Source organism: Theobroma cacao, chromosome 9 (genome assembly GCF_053813885.1).
Source record: "Theobroma cacao isolate CCN51 chromosome 9, ASM5381388v1, whole genome shotgun sequence".
Lineage (NCBI taxonomy): Eukaryota > Viridiplantae > Streptophyta > Magnoliopsida > Malvales > Malvaceae > Theobroma > Theobroma cacao.
Genome location: NC_142647.1, coordinates 9891865 through 9913587, shown reverse-complemented (window position 1 = coordinate 9913587; position 21723 = coordinate 9891865).

The window sequence follows — 21723 nt, the reverse complement described above, 5'->3', positions numbered from 1 at the left end:
GCCAATGATTTGGAAAGTCTTATGTTTGGAGAGTTATTTAAGGTGTTGAAAAGTAGGTGGAGTTAGGAAGTTGTAATTAAGTGCGACTGGTGGAAGAGGTTTAAGGAGTTTGAATTCAAGTCAAAGGTGAAGATTTGTTAAGTTTTAGGTTGACTAGAATTCTAAACTTATTTGATTAGGATTCTTGTTTGTGTACAACATTGAGTAGTTGTGTAAAACCCAACTCTATAAAGACATGTCATGACATACATGCACTGAGTAGCATGTTATTACGCTAGAAAAGTCCTAAGAATAGACGAAACTCGGTATTGTACCTAACGGTACACTTGAGTTGATTTAACCTCGAACTAGTTCAAATAGGAATCGTAGGATGAAATTTAATATTTTACAGTCCAGGAATGACTAAAAATGATTGTTCGGAGTTCGAGGGTTCATTTGAGAAAAAATTGGAAATTTTGATGTTCAGGGGTAAAATCGTCATTTTGTCACCTAAGATAATAATTTGATCATGGAGTGAAATTTTTTATCAAGATTAACTATTTGGAGTATAATTTAATGATAGGAAGTGAAAAATTTCAATTCCGGCAATTTTCGTAACATAGGGGCAAAACGATAATTTTGTCGTCTCGGGGTAAAAACCGTAATTTTCACCACCCAAAACTTGTCAAAATTATAGGATTTATTTATTTTTGGTATGAATAACTATGGTATTCTAAGTGGTGAAAAATTGAAGTTTAAAAGACGAAATTTTAAAAAAGGGCCAATGGGAAAGTGACACATGACACTTTTTAATGATTTAATATTATTTTAATGAAAAGTCAGCCCATTTAAACCCCATATTAAGTGATGGCCGGCCATAAGGAGAGAACAAGAGAGAAAATAGAGAGGAAAGGAAGAAAAGAGAAAAACTAAAGGAAACCTAGAAAATTCAAAGGGGAAATCGCGTTTTTCGACAGTTTACGCTTCTAACAGTAAGATTTTTCGTCTTTAGCTTGATTTCTACCTTTCTTATGCCTTTGTTTCCATTAGCATGCTTGATGAGAGAGATTAAACAGTGATATCAAGGGTTGGACGAAATTCAAGGGGGAGGAATTTGAAATTTTTAGGTTTTAATTGTTAGTTAAATTGGTAGTTTTAGTTAGTTAAATGTGTATAGAAATCAAATTGGGCAAGAAAGCATGAAATTTTCACAATACCCACCCTTGGCTGAATGGTCAATGATGTACAATAATGATGAACTGATTTTTATTCTAAGAGAAATGAAGAGAAAATGATGAAAAATGGTTAAATGTGATAGAAAAACAAAGTGAAAGATTTACCAAATAAATGTCTCATTTTTGACCGAATTTTTCAAGGAGAAAAGTGAGCTGATTTTGGTGATTTTAGAAGGTTATTGGCTGATATTTAATGGTTAGAAATGTTGGAGAGAAAATTGGACAATTTAGAGCTAAAATAGAGCGCGTTAGTAATTTATCGGGTAAAGTGCTAAAAATAGGTTAATATCACGTTTAAGCCGTTTTAGGCTATTGCATTTCATACCATGCATTAGTATAGGATTTAAGTCAATTATATAGTGATTTAGCATCAATGTGGTAAATTGTGAAATTTTTGCAATGTGTCGAGGAGGAGAGCCTTTCGGTAAAGGCAAGGAAGTCATACCCGACGAACAGTGATTGGGGCACCTAGAAAGCATTTAATTTGTACAAACGGTGAGTAAACCTATTATTATTGTAAATTATTTAGAGTTTATTTTTAAATGCTCTTCATGGATTTTATGAAACGAAAATGAGATTAAAATGGGATTTTTGATGTTTTAGAAATAAATGTGACAAATAAAAATATATTTGTGTTGATTATGAAATTGAGTAATAGAGGCTGCCAATTATTTTGAAATATATATTTTCCTATGAATGGCTTATGATATATGAGTATATGTGGCTATATGTTATAATTGTATTGGGAATTTATGTAAGCTGTTTTTTACTATGCAGGGTGGGTAAATAAATAAAAGCCACATTATACTGTCGAAATTTTATTAAAATTGGTGGGTTTAGTCACTGCAGTGATAGGTTTCCGTGGACTGCTTATTAGAGGGGCAGGGTAAACCCGATTATATAGTTACTCCAGTTGTAGAGGCGAGGAGGGTAACTCCCAGGGTAGTGTTAGAGCTCACTTCACGTCGAACCCCCACGTGAATGTGTAACTCGGCCAACGCCAAGGAACGGCTTGTTTTCAAAACTAACATGTGTTTAACATGTAAATATCTTAACAATCTTGGCGGACTCGGTTAGATGCCTCGGTCAAGGTATCCCCGAGGACTAGTTTTGGCTTTAGCCTTGTTTTTAATAAAAGTTATAAGCCTTAATAACTGTTCTGGTAAATTACTAATATTTTATGGTTTAAGAAATAAATTGAAAACCTTATGAAATGGTTTGTAATTTGTTGTTTAAACTTGCCTCCATGTTACTCGCCTTTAGATATTTATGATAATGTCTGTTTACTCATTGGGATTCCAAAATCTCACCCACCTCCTTTCCAAATATTTCAGGCCTGTGGTAGCTTGTAGTTACTGATTTTGTCGAGGATTCCAATTGACCACTCTATCACACAGACAGTAGGTTACTATCACCAACACTTGGTGTAGTTATGGGCTACTTGTCATTGTAATTATTATTGTACGTTATAACTTTGTAAATTATTGGATGTATGAATTTATTTTACTTCTAAGTTACAAAAGATTTCTTACACGTGTTTCTATAAATATTGTTTTATATAAAAATGCTATATTTTTATCTTTTGATTTACTTGAGCCGAAAACGACTAGAAATTGTTTAAAACTAATATGTAAGCCTTACGGGGTTCCGATTGGTATTTCGGGTAATAAGTATCAATCGGGACGTCACGGAGGTTGTCATGGGCCCGAGGGAGGTTCCGGGTCGTGACAAGTTGTATGGTTTTAAACTTCTTATTCCACATCGAGTCCTAATCACATTCTACTTTGGACTTTTATACTATAAAAGTGGATTTTAGGCTTTAGAATTGCAAATAGTGCTTTGAGAGCTCTAGAGAAGGAACATCTTGTAACTTTATCTTTTGCTCTAGGTGGAGCTAGAGTGGTTTGGGTGAGTGTTCTTAGGAGATTATTGAGGAAAAGTGTGCAAGGGATCTTGGGTTGGTTTGGGGAATCATAGAGGTCAATTTATTATACTTTAATTTCTCAATAATAGAAGAACAGTTTCACTTCGTGGACGTAGGTAAGAGGCTGAACCACGTAAATTCTTGTGTTTTTTCTATTTGCTTAATTTCTCTAAGTTTTATCTTTGTTGTTTCTTGGTCAGTTTCCACAATAGTGATGTTATGGGATCATTTATTTTGTGATTCTGGTGCCTTTTGCTTGCTGAGCGATGTTATCTTCTTTATTGCTACCAATTATGTTGTGGTTGGCTGTGATAAGTTGATCTACCGATGGTTTCGTGGTTGACTTTAGGTCGTTCACGAACTCTTTTGTGCTAAAAATTTCGATGTTGGGCTTTTTTTTACACAGTAATTGAATAGTTTGTTTTTTTAGGTGTTGGGATTCCTTTTTTTGTGTGGTTGGTTGGAATTCTTTTTTTTTTTGTTAAAAGTTACACTGGGGAGAGTATCGGTATAGGTCAAAAAGGAAAATCAATCAATCGAAATTGAGGTATTCCAACTCATTTTTTGAGCTTAAATGACTAAAATCTGAAACGTAACCAATCAAGTCCATATTTTTAATTGAAATCAGCCCCATCTTATTTAAATAGGTAGTTTAGTTCATACGATTTATTTTTAAGAAATGCAATAAACAAGCACCACATAGTTTAATTTTTGGTAAAAAATATTAAACGCTATATAATTTTTTTAATAAAAAACAATAAACACCATGTTATTTATTTATAAGAATTCTTAACCAATAATTTATTTTTTTAAAGTAGTAATAAACACCATATATTAAATTGGCTAACAAAAATATTAAATAAAATAGAAAAGATAAGAGAAAAGGTCAAGTCTATTTGTTTTGACGTACAATATTTTGAAAAATATTTTCAAGATTTATATTTGTGAAAATTTAATTACAAATGTAAAACAGTTTACAAGTAAATAGGAAAAACACCCATTGACCATGTAAAATGTCTTTCAACATTAGACAATTTCCAAAGAATAATAATAAAAAAACTCTTATTCCAAGCATAGGACTATTGGTTCGATGAATATTGATATTTAATTTAAAATATTAAAAAAGTAAAAAAATATATTAACTAAAAAATTTTATTTTAAAATATTAATGTTTAAATTATTAAATATTATTAAAATTAAAAAAATAATTTTTTTAATAAAATCATTCAATGCAATTAATTTTTTATTTATAAATTGAATAAATCTTACTAATAATTATAATAAAAAATATTTCAATGATCATCATTTAATGAATACACATAGTATAAGTTTTAGATGTTTTACACAATTGATGATATTTATATTTCTAAAATGTTACGGTAAAAAAGTGATGAAATAGAAAATTTTTTGAAAACTAGAGCTTATTTTAATTATAAATATGTGATTAAATGTTTTAAGAAATATCATTATTGATTTTGTCTATTTTCAAGTCTATTCTTAATTTTGAATCCAAATTAATGAAAACCAAGTGACACCATTATTTTGTAAGCAACACCTATTTATCACTTTAACATCCAAATAACTCCACTAGAGATGATGGAAAATATTTTCCACAGAATGATCCAAACGATAGAAATTGCTTTCCACAATTTATCCGAATAACAAAAAAATTAAATTTTTTTATAAATATTTTATATTGAAAAAATTTTTCTTTAACAAGTTATTTTTTGGTTACCAAACAGACCCATAATATGCAATGCAATCATCCATGGCATTAATCTAAATGCATGAAGTACAACATAAATTAATAAATTGAGCTTGCTTAGTAGGAAATAACATCAAATATAAAGCCTAATGCTACAGGCTGCTGGATTACATCAGATTATGACTAAAAATGGCTTATCATAAGCCTAATACTATAACTGAGTTGCCAAAGTCCTTTAAGGAAAGCCCCCATAGGGGAAACCTGCACCAAGAGGGAAAATGATGCAAGGAAAGAACACTTGAACTAAAACCAAAGCTGACATTCCACATCAACTCAGAACTATAACTAGGGGAACCACTTTAATACCAACAGAAACATACTACAATGGCAAAAATAGCATCCACAGAAGATTAAAAACATTAGTTGAAACCTTAGTCTTCACGAATATGGAACCAACAATGCATTGAATCTCATAAATCCTCTTCGAAGAAATGCTAAATTTTGGTCTGACATGAATCCCTCAGACTTCAAGACAAACATCACCTAGCAGCAGAAAGAGTCAATAAAAAACCAACCAGCAACAAACCGGACCCAAAATACATAACCCAAAATTCGACAAAATCACCAACAGCATCAAACCAACTAAAACCCAAGATACCACATCAAAACAGAAAGACAGTTCTGAAAATTAATGTTGATGTCCATACAAATAACAAGCCTCAAGTGTTTGTCTGAGTTAAAGATTTTTTCATTTTGGTTGATTTTACCAAAGATAGCAATTAGGAAAGAAGAGGCATAAGACATTCATGCAACTAAAATATTCTTAGAATAAGGCCTTAGCAAAATTAAGATCCTCAGCCCAACAATAGAATTTGTCAACAACACAACATACCTTGAAGATAAATGGCTGGCAAGGAGACGACAAGACAGCAAGAGATGGCAAGTCGGCAACGGCAGTCAGCAAGTGAAGGATCAAGGAAGAAGGGGGAGGTTTTTAATTTTAGGGGGTTTTCAAGAAAAGGGGGCGGCCAATCTATCAACAATCAGGACTTGGGAAGGGAAGGAAAGGAAGAGGGGGAATTTAATGAGATATATAACGGGAATTGCATCCTTTCTGATTTTTCGGTCAGTTCGGTTGAGAAGGAATTGCCCCCAGCAGTCGAACTGCGGTGCCTTCAAAATCGACAGTCACAACCGACGCCAAAATCGACATCGAAAAACTACGTCGATTGTGATGGTCGCTGTCAGTTCCGGTCGGTTGTGTAGTTACAACCGAATGGTTGCTCAGCCCTGAGTTACAAGGAATGTTTTATTCCTTACTTTTGTCAATGAATTTTTAACTTTTCAAAAGGACAATGATAGAATAGTTGAAGCTAATTTTTTATGAATTAATCTACTCAAATCTCGAAAAAAAAGGGGAGAAGAGATTGGATTTGTTCCATTGTTGTGTACTCTGAGGTGTTCCAAGATCCGCGAGACCCAATATAAAATTCGATTTGAGTTGGGTTGGGTTGGTGTAGTCATCTTATATATAGGCATAGGTAGGCGAAAGTTTCCTAGGATTTAATGAACATTGAATACTCAAAGAACTAAAGATCGTGACTTACCTAGAATCAACAATAATTTTATATACCAGGAAAGGTGGGTAAGCAAATTTGCCTAGGAATAAATGAACATTGAATACATAAAGAAGTAAAGATCGTCAGCAACCTAATGCATTAATTCTCAGAACTAGGGGTTTTGCTATAACTCATATGCACACAATAATCCCAGTGCATTAATTCCTAGAACTAGGGTTTTTGTTCCTCTATTAATCCTAATTCCGAATCCTGATTAGTTGTCCTTGTTCATACTCTGCCTACATTCCAATTATTTGAAATTCCAATCGGACTAAGAGAAAAGCACATCTTGATGTTCAAGTCATGAGATGCCAAAGCCAGTATACAAGTTGTTGGGATTATCAAAGCTATGTGAGATGCTTGCTTCAAAATCGTGTCTCTAATTCTCCGAAACCATCTCCTCACTGCTGTTCCGATCGGTGGGTCTTTGTCCTGCTGGCCATCGCCTTTGTCTAACCACGGATAGTGATCATATACAACAACAATACAATGTTAACATAACACATTGGAACATCAACAAAATGGACACATCATTGTTCATAAAATTCAGAATTTTTTTAACTACAACTTCTGAGAATTTTCAAAGAATGCTTAATTAATCAAACTTTAAAAAAGGCTCAGAAATGTTTTTATTTATTTTAATTGGACTTGGATTTTACTGATGGTAGTTGTTATCATTTATAAACTATAATAATTCTCACCTACAAAAAGTATTATATTCATTTTATATCTTTTAACATGTGTTATCTAAACATTTTGTGATGATGGCTGATGAAGTGAAGAGAGAGTAGAGGTTTTGGATATCAAGTAGAAGAAGAAAGAAGAAAGGTTGGTTTGATAGGTGAAGGGATTAGAAGAGTTATTTTCTTTGTTTTTTTTATTGGTGTATTTTTAAAATAAAAGAATTGTTTTTTAACATGAAAATTTATCTTAACTCAAAAGTTATGTGATAATTGAAAAACCACTACAAATCAAAAGTTTGAATAAGAAAAATTATCTTTTCATATTAAAGCTTAAAAGTTATGTTTTATAGAATGAGTGATTGTCCTTTTATAAAGTGATATGAAAAGTTATCTTTTCATATTGTATTTCAAAAGTTATGTCTTATAAAATAAATGGTTGTTTTTCGATAAGGTGATTGTCAAAACAATATCTTTATCTAAAGGTTATGTTCTACAAAATGTAAAAGTATCTTTAAAACAAAAAGGTACTTTGATGAAAAGGTTGTGTTTTTTAAGAAGACACACTTACAATCCTTTATAAAAGACTTACTGCCAACCATTTTGACATATCAAAATAAAAACAAAACAAGAATAGAGAAGTTAAGAGCAACAGAAGTATTGTGTTATGAAAATTAACATAGACACTTAAGTTCCCATCAACTATAAAAGTGTCCAAACTCGTTATAATTTACTTGTTGCAGAAAGTAAATTCTAAAACCGAACAATTTTACAAACTCTAAGATGTATCTATCGGATGACTTTCCTAAAGTGTAAGACGAAATTAGATGTTAGTTTTATTGTATTCCTAAAACTATTCACATTGTTTTCATTTGTGTGGCCTAGCTTTTTTTTAACTTAAAAGCTATTATTAAGCTCTTATGAAAAATAATAGCTTTTAGAATTAAGTTAAAACTATTTAACAAAATAAATTATGTAAGCTCTAATTTTGATTAAAATTACCATAAAGGGTATTAATGCCATCTTCAATCACCTAATAAGCTATAATGTTATGCTTCAAGTTTATATATAATTTCATATGTTAAAATCGAAGAAATCAATCAAAAAAAGGAATAACTTTCAAACTTGTATAGTAGCAATAATATTAGATTTTTATTGATCTAACAAGCAATCAGACCATATGCTTTAATTCCCAAAAAATAAGAGAAAAGAGGAAACAATATATTTAATATTAAAATCTTTTTTGGTGAAAAAGAGAGAAAATCTTTAAATAGTATGTGAATGAAGTTTTGAATTTTAGATTTTTTTTTCTCTTAATCTTTGTAAGATAAAAAAAAATTCTAGATTTTTATATTCTGTTGTTGGGTTTTTTGGTTTTTTATTAGTTTTTGTAGAAAGAGGTAAAAAAGAGGGAAATCATGTTTTACGTTGAAGAATAGTAATTTGCAGAGGGAAGAAGAGGAGAGGGAGATTAATTGAGAGATGAGTTTTTCCTTAAAATTAATGTTTTTTTAAAAGAAGATAAGAAAAAGCTCCTCCATGGAGCTTTTTTTTAAGCTCTTTTTTTAAAAATTTTGTTCTTAAAAAAAATTGTTTTTTTTAAAGAGCTTTTCAACAAATTATGTTTGGCTTGGCTTCTGCTTTTAAGGGGTAGATAAGCTGAAAAAAAGCTAGGCCAAACATGCACTAAATGGTGAGAACAAAATAAGTCTTAAAGATAACCTTTATTAAAAGGTTTGTTTTGAAGTTAATTTTATCAATTCTTTTAATTCCATCTAAACTCTATTTGCATTAACAGTCTTGTTGTGTCTACCTCTACTCAAAACAAAAGCAAAAAGATCTTGTTCCATTTCCATTCGATCTCAACTATGGCTACTCTAGGCTCTGCCGTTCCGATGGTTGTGATTTGTGAGGCACTTACAAAGGATTATAGGGCGGTAGTTCCAATGGTTCAACTCAATCATAACCCATGTTGCCTTCCTTGCAACAATATCAAAGAGGGCCCTCAAAAAATATCAATTTAACAAGCTTTTTTAATGAGATTAGAAATTACAATCACTATCAAATAATTTTCAAATTTAATATATAATATAAATTGAAAATAAAATAGTTTGCTTGTTAAGATTGTTGTCACATGACAAGTGAAGGGACCTAATCAGTTAGATTGTAATTCAACTTTTGTGCTTTCCATGTAATGTATTGATTTTCTTGGATAACTTTATTTTTTAATTATGAAAAAGAAGGATTCAAATATGTAACGACTCACCTACGGTCATTATCATTGCACAAATCATGTAGGTAAATCCACACAACTCGACTAACCTTCTTAACATTTTTATTTTATCAATATTTTCCTTTCCTTATATCATCCTTACTACTCCAATTAATGTCATTAACATCAATATGATTATATCACCAATAGTATGCACCATAACAATAATAACCAAATTTTCTTCACCACATGTCAAATTTTATAATAGAAACATCAAGTATCCGTACAATGTGTCTTAAATAACATTACTCTAAATTTTAAATTTACAAAATCCAAGGGCCTCAATCGAAAATAGTTTAAAATACATTACTTTTTATAAATCGAAAATGACTCAACGACTGAACAATGGAGTGACACAAAAGATAGCTAAGAGATGCATTTACCTACACAGTTGTCGAAGGTATCCTTGCCAACGATGTCCTTAACTATTTATTTATTTGCACAATAATATATGTGGGTGAGTCTCACAGACTCAATGATCATCAACTCAATGAGCAGGCAGGGAGGGGAAATAAACAAAAAGGTAGAACATTTATGAATCAAAGAATGATCGATGAAAATATAATCAATTGAATGGAAGGAATATAAGCCTTGAAAGTCTCAAATGTTAATTTATAAGTAAAACATATGTATTTCACAAATCAAGCTTGTATGCATACTAACGAAATCTTTCAATACGTTTATGTTTAGTGTGCTGATATCCGTTCGACTTCAATCTCATATCAATAGTAAACTCATGACAAGTATACCATAATTAATCTTAAACATAAGAATGGGTTATATCTAATCACCAATGAACAAGTACAACATCACTTGCCATGTAAAAACAGATTTTAAGTATATTAATGCCGTGCCATGTTTAATGAGAAATCAAATATGTGAGCATCATCCTCGCGTAGATTTAATATAACCCTTAGGCTCTTTCTCTCGTGTTAATAACATCATCACTTATTCACCCACACCACCAAATATAAGTTGATGCTCAAGGCTTCAAGTCCCATTTTACCTACTCGTGGGACTTCCCACACCACCAAATATAAAATCGGGGCTTCAGGTCCCATTTTACGTACTCGTGGATGCCCTACACGATCAAATATAAAATTGGGCTTTAGGTCTCCCTTTAAAATCAAATATCAATCAACGAATAATCACTACTTTATGCTCCAAGACCACACTAACCTGGTATGGTAATAGGTCTTACCCTTGAGTGTTTATATTTTATTAAAAGAAAAACAAAATAATTTTGATGCATTCAAAAAACGTGATAAAGCAATATGTTGTATATTCATAAATCAAATATTTATGCACAAATTTTTTTTGAGGCATGGCATAATAATTATGCAAACAACATGCATTGATAAGAACAACAAGTAAAATGTCACTTTCTGTAAGTCAAATAATAGCCATTGGCCTAAGCACCACATGAAGCTTGCAAGGCTAATTTTAAAGTGAAAACTTGTCAAAGGTTTGTTTCCCCATCTTTAAAAACATGTATACACACACACACACACACACACACACACAATATAGGGAAAACAACTTTAGAAATCCATATCATAATCACAAACAACCTAGGGATTTCTACTAGCACATGCCTTTCACAATTTTGTTCAATCATCAAGTATAATATATATAGATAATATGTTTCAAGGATTATAGTTTTAAAATTTAGCACCCACTGACATTAATTGGTGCTAATTTTTTCACAATATACTGATTAAGTTTCACCTCAATTCCTTTAAACCAATTCAACTTTTTTATAAGTTTCTAGCAAGCTTTTAAATCAAGTCTTTTAAATCAAATCAAATTGTGGACAACTAATACTTTAAGATTGGCTTAAATTTGAAAATTACCCTCAAAGAAAAGGTGTTTTTGAAAATAACCTTCTCATAATTTTAAGTATTTTTATACAAGAGGAAAGATTTTAGGACAAAATTGCCTTTAATGAAATCTCCTCATATTCAAGCGAACATTTTTGAAAATAACCTTCCCCACAATTTGCTACATGCCTTCTTGAAAACAAATGTTGTTACATGCCATTTGAATATAAAAATTGTCAAAATCATTTCTACATCTTTGACTAAGAGCAGAGCATTTGAGCATTTACATCATTTGATTCATTCCTCATTCCCAAAAAAAAGTAAAGTGTTTGAATAAGTTTAGAGTAAAGTAATCACTCACAATAATTGCATAAAGAGGGAAGTTAGTCAATATTGAATTTTTTGTTGTGTTTTTTAGTGGGTTTTATTGTTTGAAAACCATGTTCCTTGACAATCTATTAAATAGAGTGTTTGATTTTTGAATATTATTTTGTGTCAATGGGGTTGTTAGTGTTGATTTCTCATACAAGTGAATGTATCGTTAACAAGTAATATAATAATGAATAAAGTATCGTTCCCACAAAGAATTATTTTAATTCTTACTATTAACTACTAAATATAACATCCTAATCTTATTCAAACAACTAAATTTTAAAATTATTAAAAAGAAAAAAATTAACTAACAACTAATTATAGTTTTCATGTGTCTATTTGCCCTATATGCAAATCAAACCACCTAATTAACTAAGTGTATTAGATCATATGCTATTCTATTCTAGGTTTACCTAAATCTCTTTTGTCAAGGTTTAATCTAAGTTTCCAATTCAATCTAGTTGGTGATCAGTCAACTGGAAACATTAAGAACAGAATAAAATAAATAACTTAAATCTATCAAACATAAGTTAAAGAAAGATAAATAATTTAGACTACATATTGAGTTCAATCATAATCTTAGATTAAAAACTTGGTTACCCATCAAATCACACATCATCATTAAATTAAGTTTAAACAATGAAAACAAACTAAGAAAATAAAAGAATAATCAAAAAGAAAAACCTCAAGAACTATAATCTTGATCTTCCAAGTCTTCTTGAATCCTTCAAAATCTTCTCAACTTCAATGACTTTTTGGCTTGACTCTCAACTGTCAATTTGGTGCCTTTTTCACTCTCCTAGAGTGGTCTGAAAGGTTGTTTTTATAGGCTTTGAAGTACGCCAACTTGGATGGAGAAAGAAGTCAATTTCAGCTGGAATTTCCTCACCAAATTATGTAAGTCGCAATTTTGCCCAATTAATTAATAGAAATTGTAACTACTCTAGGACTGCTACAGTATGTCAACTTCAACAAGATTTTTGACCATTTTTCAAGTGGAACTTGACAAAGTGGTAAACATGAAAGTTGTAGATTTTTCTCTTTTCTTTCCAATGGTTTAAGAATCTCTTCATTTAAAACTTTCTAGAGAAAGTTATGACCAAAACACCGAAATATGTGTAGTAGAAGTCTACACCTCAAAATTGCTCTCATTCTTTCATTAAAATTCTTCTTTTATTAAACACCTACAAAAGAACAAATAAATTAATAACAACCTCTGTTAACCATATTAACACCAAATTAAGTATAAAATTAACTAAGATTAGATTGACAAACCTAAAATAACTAATTTAAAATAATTAAATAAAACATACTAATTTCTATGCATTACTAGAAGAACTAAGCTAAATTACTATTAAAATTAAGCTCAAATAACTTTATAGAGTTATCACACCCCTAAACTTAATATGTTTCTAGTCCTCGAGCAAATCATAGAAAAAACTAACTTACAAAAATCAAATTCAGTTAATGAAAACTAAAATAAATATAGCTACTACTACTACTACTACTACTAAAGATAAAGTGCATTAACTCAATGATTCCTTATAATTTCCTCAAAAGTATGTCCATCAATCATTAACCTTAGGAAAAATATAAGCCTCATTCAAATTCATATGTCAATTCTAATGCAAGTACATTCTTAAATGGATTTTCGTATGTGTGTAATCTTTTACCAAGATTATCATTATATCTGGATGAGTTTATGCCAACACAAATTTTAAATTAGTACTAAATTTCCATAGGTTTACTTTTCATCTCTCTCTTGACTAATGTAGACTAACACCAAGCTAGGGATCAATAGGACTTTATAAAGCTTGTAATGTATGGCTAGGGTCAAGGTATGATAAAGAATATTAATGTGGCTCAAATCACCCTAAGCACATAATTATTCTAGGATCTATATATAAAGCTTTATTTTCCTTCTCGAAGTACACCTTTTCTTCCACATTTGAACTTTTCTTTCATTCAACATTTTTTTTCACAATTTCACAATTTCACACCCCCAAACTTATTTTCTTTGCATTGTAGGTAGTGGGGTAACTTTTCATATTTTAAACTTTTTTTTTTCATAGCAACATCACCTTTCCACCTTTTTCAACATTTAGTTCAATCTATATTTCCTAAAACAATATATATGCTTAGGAGTGAAGGTTGCAAAATTGAAAATTTTATTTTAAAGCTAGACTTTAAAATTTTATGTAGTTAAACAAAGAAAAGGAGAATTAGGCTTAAAAGGGGTATACTAGGGATAAAGATTTAACAAGGTTGGCTTTTAGGGCTCAAACGGTCCAAAGATGGCTTAAGTCATGTCTCTAATTAACTATTGTCTAGGATTTCACCTCAAGAGAAAAATCATGCAAATTCTAGAATTCATGATATAATCTAAAATTTACATCAATATAAACATTCTCTATATATTCACAATAATTCAAAGTAAAAGTTATAGTGTTTGAAATTGTGGATATCATATCCTAACAATGATACTTAATAAAAGATTTAGCAGGAATCCAAACAAAAATCTTATTCACCAAAAGCTAAGAATTCAATACAACTAGTTATCGTCATTGGATAGAGAAATCATTGAAAAAAATTTGCACAACTTTACTCTAGATTCCTAAAATTTAAACAAAAAATAAATTCATATACCGACTAAACCTAAATTATTTATAAATCTAGATAAACATGTAAATAAAATTAAATCTAAAATTTTCACAAAATATTCATCATCAGAAAAATAAAGTCACCTCTCCAAACTTAAACTAAACATTGTCCTCAATGTTAGAAAAAATATAGGAAAGGTAAAAAATACTCCCCTAATGATTGGATGAATTTTTGTAGAAGCTATAATCCTCCTCTTCCTTATTGTCTTCTTCCTCATTCTCACTTTTTAGGAGGAATTGTTTTTTACTACAAAAACAAAATAAATAAAGGTTAATGTAGAAATAAATAAATAAAATAAAAATAATTGAAAAGAAAAGAAGGGTTTTATTGGGTAATGGGTGGCCCAAATAAAAAGGGGAGATTGGGTAGTGGGTAGTGGGCCGCCTATTCATGGCAACCCACAGCACCTTACAAAAGGGCACGAGGCCATGACCTTGCTGTTAGAGCGCCACAGCTAGCGCTCTAGGTCGTGACCTCGATGGTGTTTGTTTTTTTTAAGCGGGGTCAGGTCCTAGAGCATAATGGGCTACAACTTGTATTAATTAAAGCCCGAGAGGCCCTAGTGGGAGTCGTACTTACCGTTTTTTTCAAAAAAAATTTTTTTCAAATTTTTTTACATGTACCTGCACAAATAAAAAAAAAAGAGTGTTAATAAGTTAATAATAAAAATAAAAATATATAAAAAATAAAATAAAGTTAGTTAGAGTGTTTGGGTTGTCTCCTAAGAAGCGCTCTTTTATAGTCAATAGCTTGACTTTGGTTGAGGTTTGAGTTTGCATGGAAAAAGTTTGAGGTGTGAAAGTAGCCTCCTCCTAAAATGAGATTGTAATGTTTTTAACTGAATATTTGATGCTTGCTTAACCCAAGGTGGTGGAATAGACTGACTTTTATCCAACTTCTCAAATTGAGTTCTCTTTGAATAATGTGCTTTTGCTATAACCTCTTTAGTTAACACATCAACTGTATCTAGAAAAGGAATGGGAGGCATATATGGCTTGACTTGTGGTGATGTAGATTTTTCCTCTTTTTGCTTAATTTCTTCATCTTGAGCTTGACTGCTGGAGGTATTTCCTTGATCTACTTTATCTTCATCATCTTGAAGTCTATTATTATTATTGATGGCAGTAGCTAATTGACCTACTTATGTCTCAAGATTTCAGATTGATTCTGCTTGACTTTGAATGATGGCATCAGTTTTTTTCATGAAGGCATTTGTCTTTGTCATGAAAGCATGAACATATCCTTTATTGAAGGCTTTTTCTCTAGCATAGGAGCTCTAACTTGTGACTGAAAACCATTATGGAAAATAGGCTGTGATGAATATGTAGGACCATGATCATTACTCCATGAAAAATTTTTGTGATTCCATCTTAAGTTGTAATTGTTGGAGTATGACTTATTTTACTACCCATCGAAGCTTCCATCAAATTGCATTAATTCGTAATAGGTTGGACAACAATAACTTAAATGTCTATCTCCACAAAGTTCACATGTCACAAAAGCACTTTGAAAAGCATTATCACCCCAAGCGTTAATTTTCTGAGACAAAGCATCTATTTCGGTGGCTAAAACACTGATTGCATCCAATGCATAATCACTAACAACCCTCTTAGGCACAAATTGTTCAGATGGCCACTGATAGTTCATCACCTCAATCAAAAGTATCTGAAAATAAAAAGAAAAGTTGGAAGTAAGATTAGGAATACTTGGTATTAATATTAACAAGAAAGAATTAAAAACCAATTCCCCAGCAATGGTGCCAAAAACTTCTTGTTGATTTCTCACGCAAGCGCACGTATCGTTAACAAGTAATGTAGTAATGAATAGAGTATCTTGCTCACAAAGAATTGCTTTAATTCTTACTATTAACTACTAATATTATAGCACCCTAATCTTATTCAAACAATCAAATTTTAAAATTATTAAAAAGAAAAATTAGAACTACTAAACTGAAACTTCAATCGACTACCAGACTTAAGATTATGATGCCCCTTAATACTTTATTTGATTATTATCTCTCTCTCTCTCTCTTAACTTAGTTTAATGGATCAAGTTGTTAACCTAGAGTCCAAAATTATTTACAAGTCTTTGTCGAGTTTCTCATAAAAATACCTATCTCAATTAATTTACTATATGTCTATGCAAATTGAATTGAAGAAAGATTCATTAAGTTCGTGTTCTAATTTTGGCTACATATGGCTTATAGGTGTTTGTTTGCCCTATATGCAAATCCAACCACCTAATCAACTAAGTGTATTCGATCATACGCTATTTTATTCTAGGTTTACCTTAATCTCTCGTCAAGGTTTTACCTAGGTTTTCAATTCAATTTAATTGGTGATCAGTCAATTAGAATCATTAAGAACAGAATAAAATAAACAACTTAAATCTATCAAACATAAGTAAAAGAGAGATAAATAATTTAGACTACATATTGAGTTCAATCATAATCTTAGATTAAAAACTTAGTTACCCATCAAATCACACATAATCATTAAATTAAGTTTAAACAATAAAAACAAACTAAGAAAATAAAAGAATAATCGAAAAGAAAAAACTCAAGAACTATAATCTTAATCTTCCAAGTCTTGTTGAATCCTCCAAAATCTTCTCAGCTTTAATGACTTTGTGGTTGGACTCTCAGCTGTCAATCTAGTGCTTTTTCCGCTCTCCTCAAGTCCTCTGAAAGGTTATTTTTATAGGCTTTGAAGTTAGGCCAAGTTGGGTGAAGAAAGAAGTCAATTTCAGTTGAAATTTCCTCACCAGACTATGTGAGTCGTAGCTTGGCCCAATTAATTAACAGAAATCGTAATTACTCTAGGACTATTATAGTATGTTAACTTCAACAAGATTTTTGACCATCTTTCATGTGGAACTGAGGCAAAGTGGTAAACATGAAAGTTGTATATTTGTCTCTTATCTTTCTAATGGTCTAACAATTGCTTCATTTGGAGCTTTGTAGAGAAAGTTATGGCTAAAATACCGAAAGCTATGCAATAGAAGTCTGCACCTCAAAATTGTTCTCCTTCTTTCATTAAAATTCTTCTTTTATTAAACACCTACAAAAGCACAAATAAATCAATAACAACTTCTCTTAACCACATTAACACCAAATTAAGCATAAAATTAACTTATATTAGTTTGACAAAGCTAAAATAACTAATTTAAAATAATTAAATAAAATTTACTAATTTCTATGCATTACTACAAGAACTAAGCTAAATTACTATTAAAATTAAGCTCAAATAACTCTAAATAATAGAGTTATTAGTTACAATGCTTGCTTTTAATTTGAACTTGTTGATAAAATTATGTGTTTTTTGAAGTGTTTTTTTTTTTGTTATGGTAGCCATATTCATTGATTATGTGGTTAAATGGCATATGATGTTGTTTGAAGTTGTTGATTTTATTAAATGTAGTAGTTTAAGGTTTAAAGAAATCCTAAGAGATGTTACACGCCATGCCCATTTAGGTTGGATGTTGTTAGCATGGCATGTAACATGTCGAGACAACATGGGCATGGTGTGTGACAACTCTAGGGATTTCCCTGAGTACATGAATATAAGCATGGCATGTAACATATTGAGACAAAATGGGCGCGGTGTGTGACAACTTTAAGGATTTCCTAAGTGCATGAATATAGGCATGGCATGTAGCATCATTTATGAATTTCAACATGGCGTGTGGCAACTTAGATTGTTAAGCATGGCGTGTAGCAACTTAGGATTTTTAGGCATGGCATGTACCATCTTAGGAATTTTAGGCGTGGCATGTACCAACTTAGTGATTAGGCATGGCTTGTAGCAACCAAGAATTTATAGGTATGGCGTGTAGCAACTAAGGATTTTTAGGCTTGACGTGTAACAGCCTAGGAATTTTAGGCATGATGTGTAGCATCTTAGGAATTTTAAGCATAGCATGTAACAACTTAGTTATTAGGCATGGTGTGTAGCAACTAAGAATTTGTAGGTATGATGTTTAGCAACCAAAGATTTTTAGGCTTGGTGTGTAGTAGCCTAAGAATTTTAGGCATGAAATGTAGCATCTTAGGAATTTTAGGCAAGGTGTGTAATAGCTTAGTCATTAGGCATGGCGTGTAACAACTTAGTCATTAGGCATGGCATGTAGCAATTGAGAATTTTTAGACATGGCATAAAGCAACCAAGGATTTTAGGTACGATGTGTAACAACTTAGTTATTAGGCATGGCGTGTAACAACATTTAACTTGTTTTGCATGGCATGTAACAACATTAATTTTTTTGTAAATGGCATGTAGCTTCTCTAAGTTAATTGTTCATGGTGTGTAACTTACTTATGCACTACTATTTTTTGTTGCAAATGGCTTTCACATGGTATGAGAACCATGAAGCTTCGCTTGTTGTTTTAAAGGACAAATGGGTCTTCCACATCATCATTAACACCTATTGTAAGTGGGTTGTGCCATACATAATCAACACGCACCATGAGGTAGTTGAGTACGATGCAGTGAAGACAAAGTGCTTTAAGAGGCTGCTGAACATATAGTTAATGAACCCGACACAACGGAGCATGAGTTTTGGTTTGCCATAGGCTAAACCAAGGTGCGATTCTCTAAGTGTGAGTTCTGCCTTGTGACAAGATTGAAGTTCGACTCCATGATAAATGTTTTCTCATGTCCCTACAAGCTCATCCCTAAAGGAATTCACTACAAATAATAGGGAGAGAAAAAGAAAGTGAATTTGGAGCAAGTGCTTGAAAGGTTTCGGCTCGACAACTTTAAGCACTAGGGAGACATAACAAAGATGGCCCTCGTCTTGCTTGTGAATAATATTTTATTTGGACAAGACTATAAAAGACAGGTGATGTTATGGCTGTTGGTGTTGGTCGAGGACATGGAAGTGTAGAATGCGTTCCCATGGTGTCATTATGTGTGGAAGCTAACTATGGACTACCTATTGAGGAGATTTGAAGTTCCTCCTATAATGGAGACCAAGGCCAAGGTCGAGGCATCGAAGAAGCCTAAGCCTTTTCAATACAATGTATGTGGATTTGCATGGGCGATATAGGTAGCGTCACTTAACATTTTCCATTTTCCTTTTCACATAACATTTATTAAGGCGTGTCATGTAACATTTAGGTGATTATATTGTTTTCAATTGACTTGCAATTATGGGTGATGAAGGCCATTCTTGCTTTCTGAACTTTAATAGGCTTCGTGTTGGTGAAGTTTATACACGAATGTGTAAATCAGAGTGCAGGAAAAAGCCAAAGTTATTCCACAAGTTGTTGGAAAAATTGGAGTCCTTAGAAGGTGAGCAAAACTCTACTATTTTTTCTTGTTGTCATATGTCAACTATCTTTCAAACTAATTGCATTGTATGTTTTGTGTAGTTGCGCAAACACCATACTTTGGAGCCTACCACGGAAGAGACCACAATGCCATATTGGGTTCATATAAATATCCCTATATCTAAGGGGAATCAATATATTCTAATATGGCATTTGGAGTATCAGGATATATAGGATCTCTATATAAGATAGAAAAGAAGAGCGTTCAAGGAGAAAATAACTAGTGGCACCTTTAAGTGGAAGCCCACTGGTGCATCTAGTAAAACGACCAATCACACCTTCATTTGATGGACGAGGAGGATGATGAAGTTGATGTCACTCTAGCTGCTCAATTCCAACTCGATAATAAAATGTATGCATTTCCACCTTCTTAAATGCGTAAGCCACATCCTTAAATGCATACGTTGATACCAACTCCTCAGACGCACATTGAATCCCTAACAACATCAACTGCTCGTCATCATACATCAGCATGAGTGGCACCTCTTCGCTCCGTTGATATCGCCTAAATGTTTATAAAGATGGTTCTTTATATACCCCAGAATACTTTGTTTTACTATCAACTAACATTTTATTTGCTCTTATTACAGTTGCGAAAGATGAGGTTAAACAATGATGATATGGTCACAATGCGTCATTTGAGACGGACCACACACAAGTTGAGGCGGGAATGGCAAAAAGACATGCACTCACTAAAGGATCGGCACATATATCGACTTCTCAACATTTTCTTTGTACAATCTTCTAGCTTTTTTTCATTATTTTCATGTAGCATTTAGGATGTATTTGAGTTTTTTGTAGTGTTTTTAATGGGTTTATATGTTTCAATGCCATATTTCTTGAGAATGTAGTTACATGGAGAGGGTTTTGATGTTTTAATGTGTTTAAGTAGGTCAGTCAGTTGATTTTATTCAAAATTGTTGATAAAAATATGTGTTCTTTTAGTGGCTTTTGTTGTTCACCTTTCATTTTTGTTGATTATGTTGTCAAATGGTTGCTTGTCCTATGCAAAGTTGTTTATTTTGTTGATTATGGGTAACTTAGCGTTTAGAAAAATCTCCAATTTTGTTACACACGATGTCCATTTATTTCGAATGTTGTTAATATGGCATGTAATATATTGTGACAAAATGGCATGTGGCATCTTAGTAATTGTAGGCATAACGTGTAGCAACTTGAATGGTTAGCCATTGGTAGCAATGTGGTGTTTATAGGCTTGGTGTCACAAACCAACCTTGTACTGAAATATGATAGGGTAGAGTTATTTATGAGATTGAGTCTTTTTGTATCTGTAAGGGAAATGTCCCTCTTTCAAACAATGTAATGTCTTGTGGTGACACCTCCACAAACGCTTGTTAAGTTTTTAAGGGAAAAACCTTTTAGGTAAGGAATGTCCTCATTTCAAGCATTGTAATGGCTATTAGTAGAATACTTGTAAAATCTAGTAAACTCTTTATAAGTGGTGAGTAGTCGACGGATTGTTGGGCTGCCTCATTGGTAAAGATATAATCAAGTATTGGTTGACTTGCGTGCAAGTGTCCACTTAAGTGCAGCACGGACTATCGCATACTTAGGTCGAAAGGCGTAGTCCGTGACACATGGCATGTAGTAACATATATTTTTAGGCATGACGTGTAACAATGTAGGAAATTGTGCATGGCGTGTAACATCATTGGTTTTAAAGTAAGCCGTGTTACAACTTAATTAGGCATGGCATGTAGCAACTTCTATATTCTTAGTCATAGTATGCAACAATGTATTTTCTAACCTATTTGCTATTCTCATTTATCTCATTGTGTAGGATGGGTTTACCGGTCAACACAAAAGTGCACCCAACGATGATGGTGATGCTCATGGGGTTGATGGCAATGGCGGTGGTGTTGATGTTGATGGTAGTGATGACGGCGATGGCCACGAGGATGATGCCAGTGCTAATGGGATGATGCTAGTGGCGATGGGGAACATAGTGGTGGTGATAACAATAACCACAAGGTTGATGATCATGGCGACAAGGATGATGTTAGTGGTGGTGATGACGATGACGGTGGTGGAGACGATGATAGTGGTGGCGATGAGGATGTGGAGCAAGCTGTGGGAGGTGTTGGGAATCTTGAGGTATTTGATGAA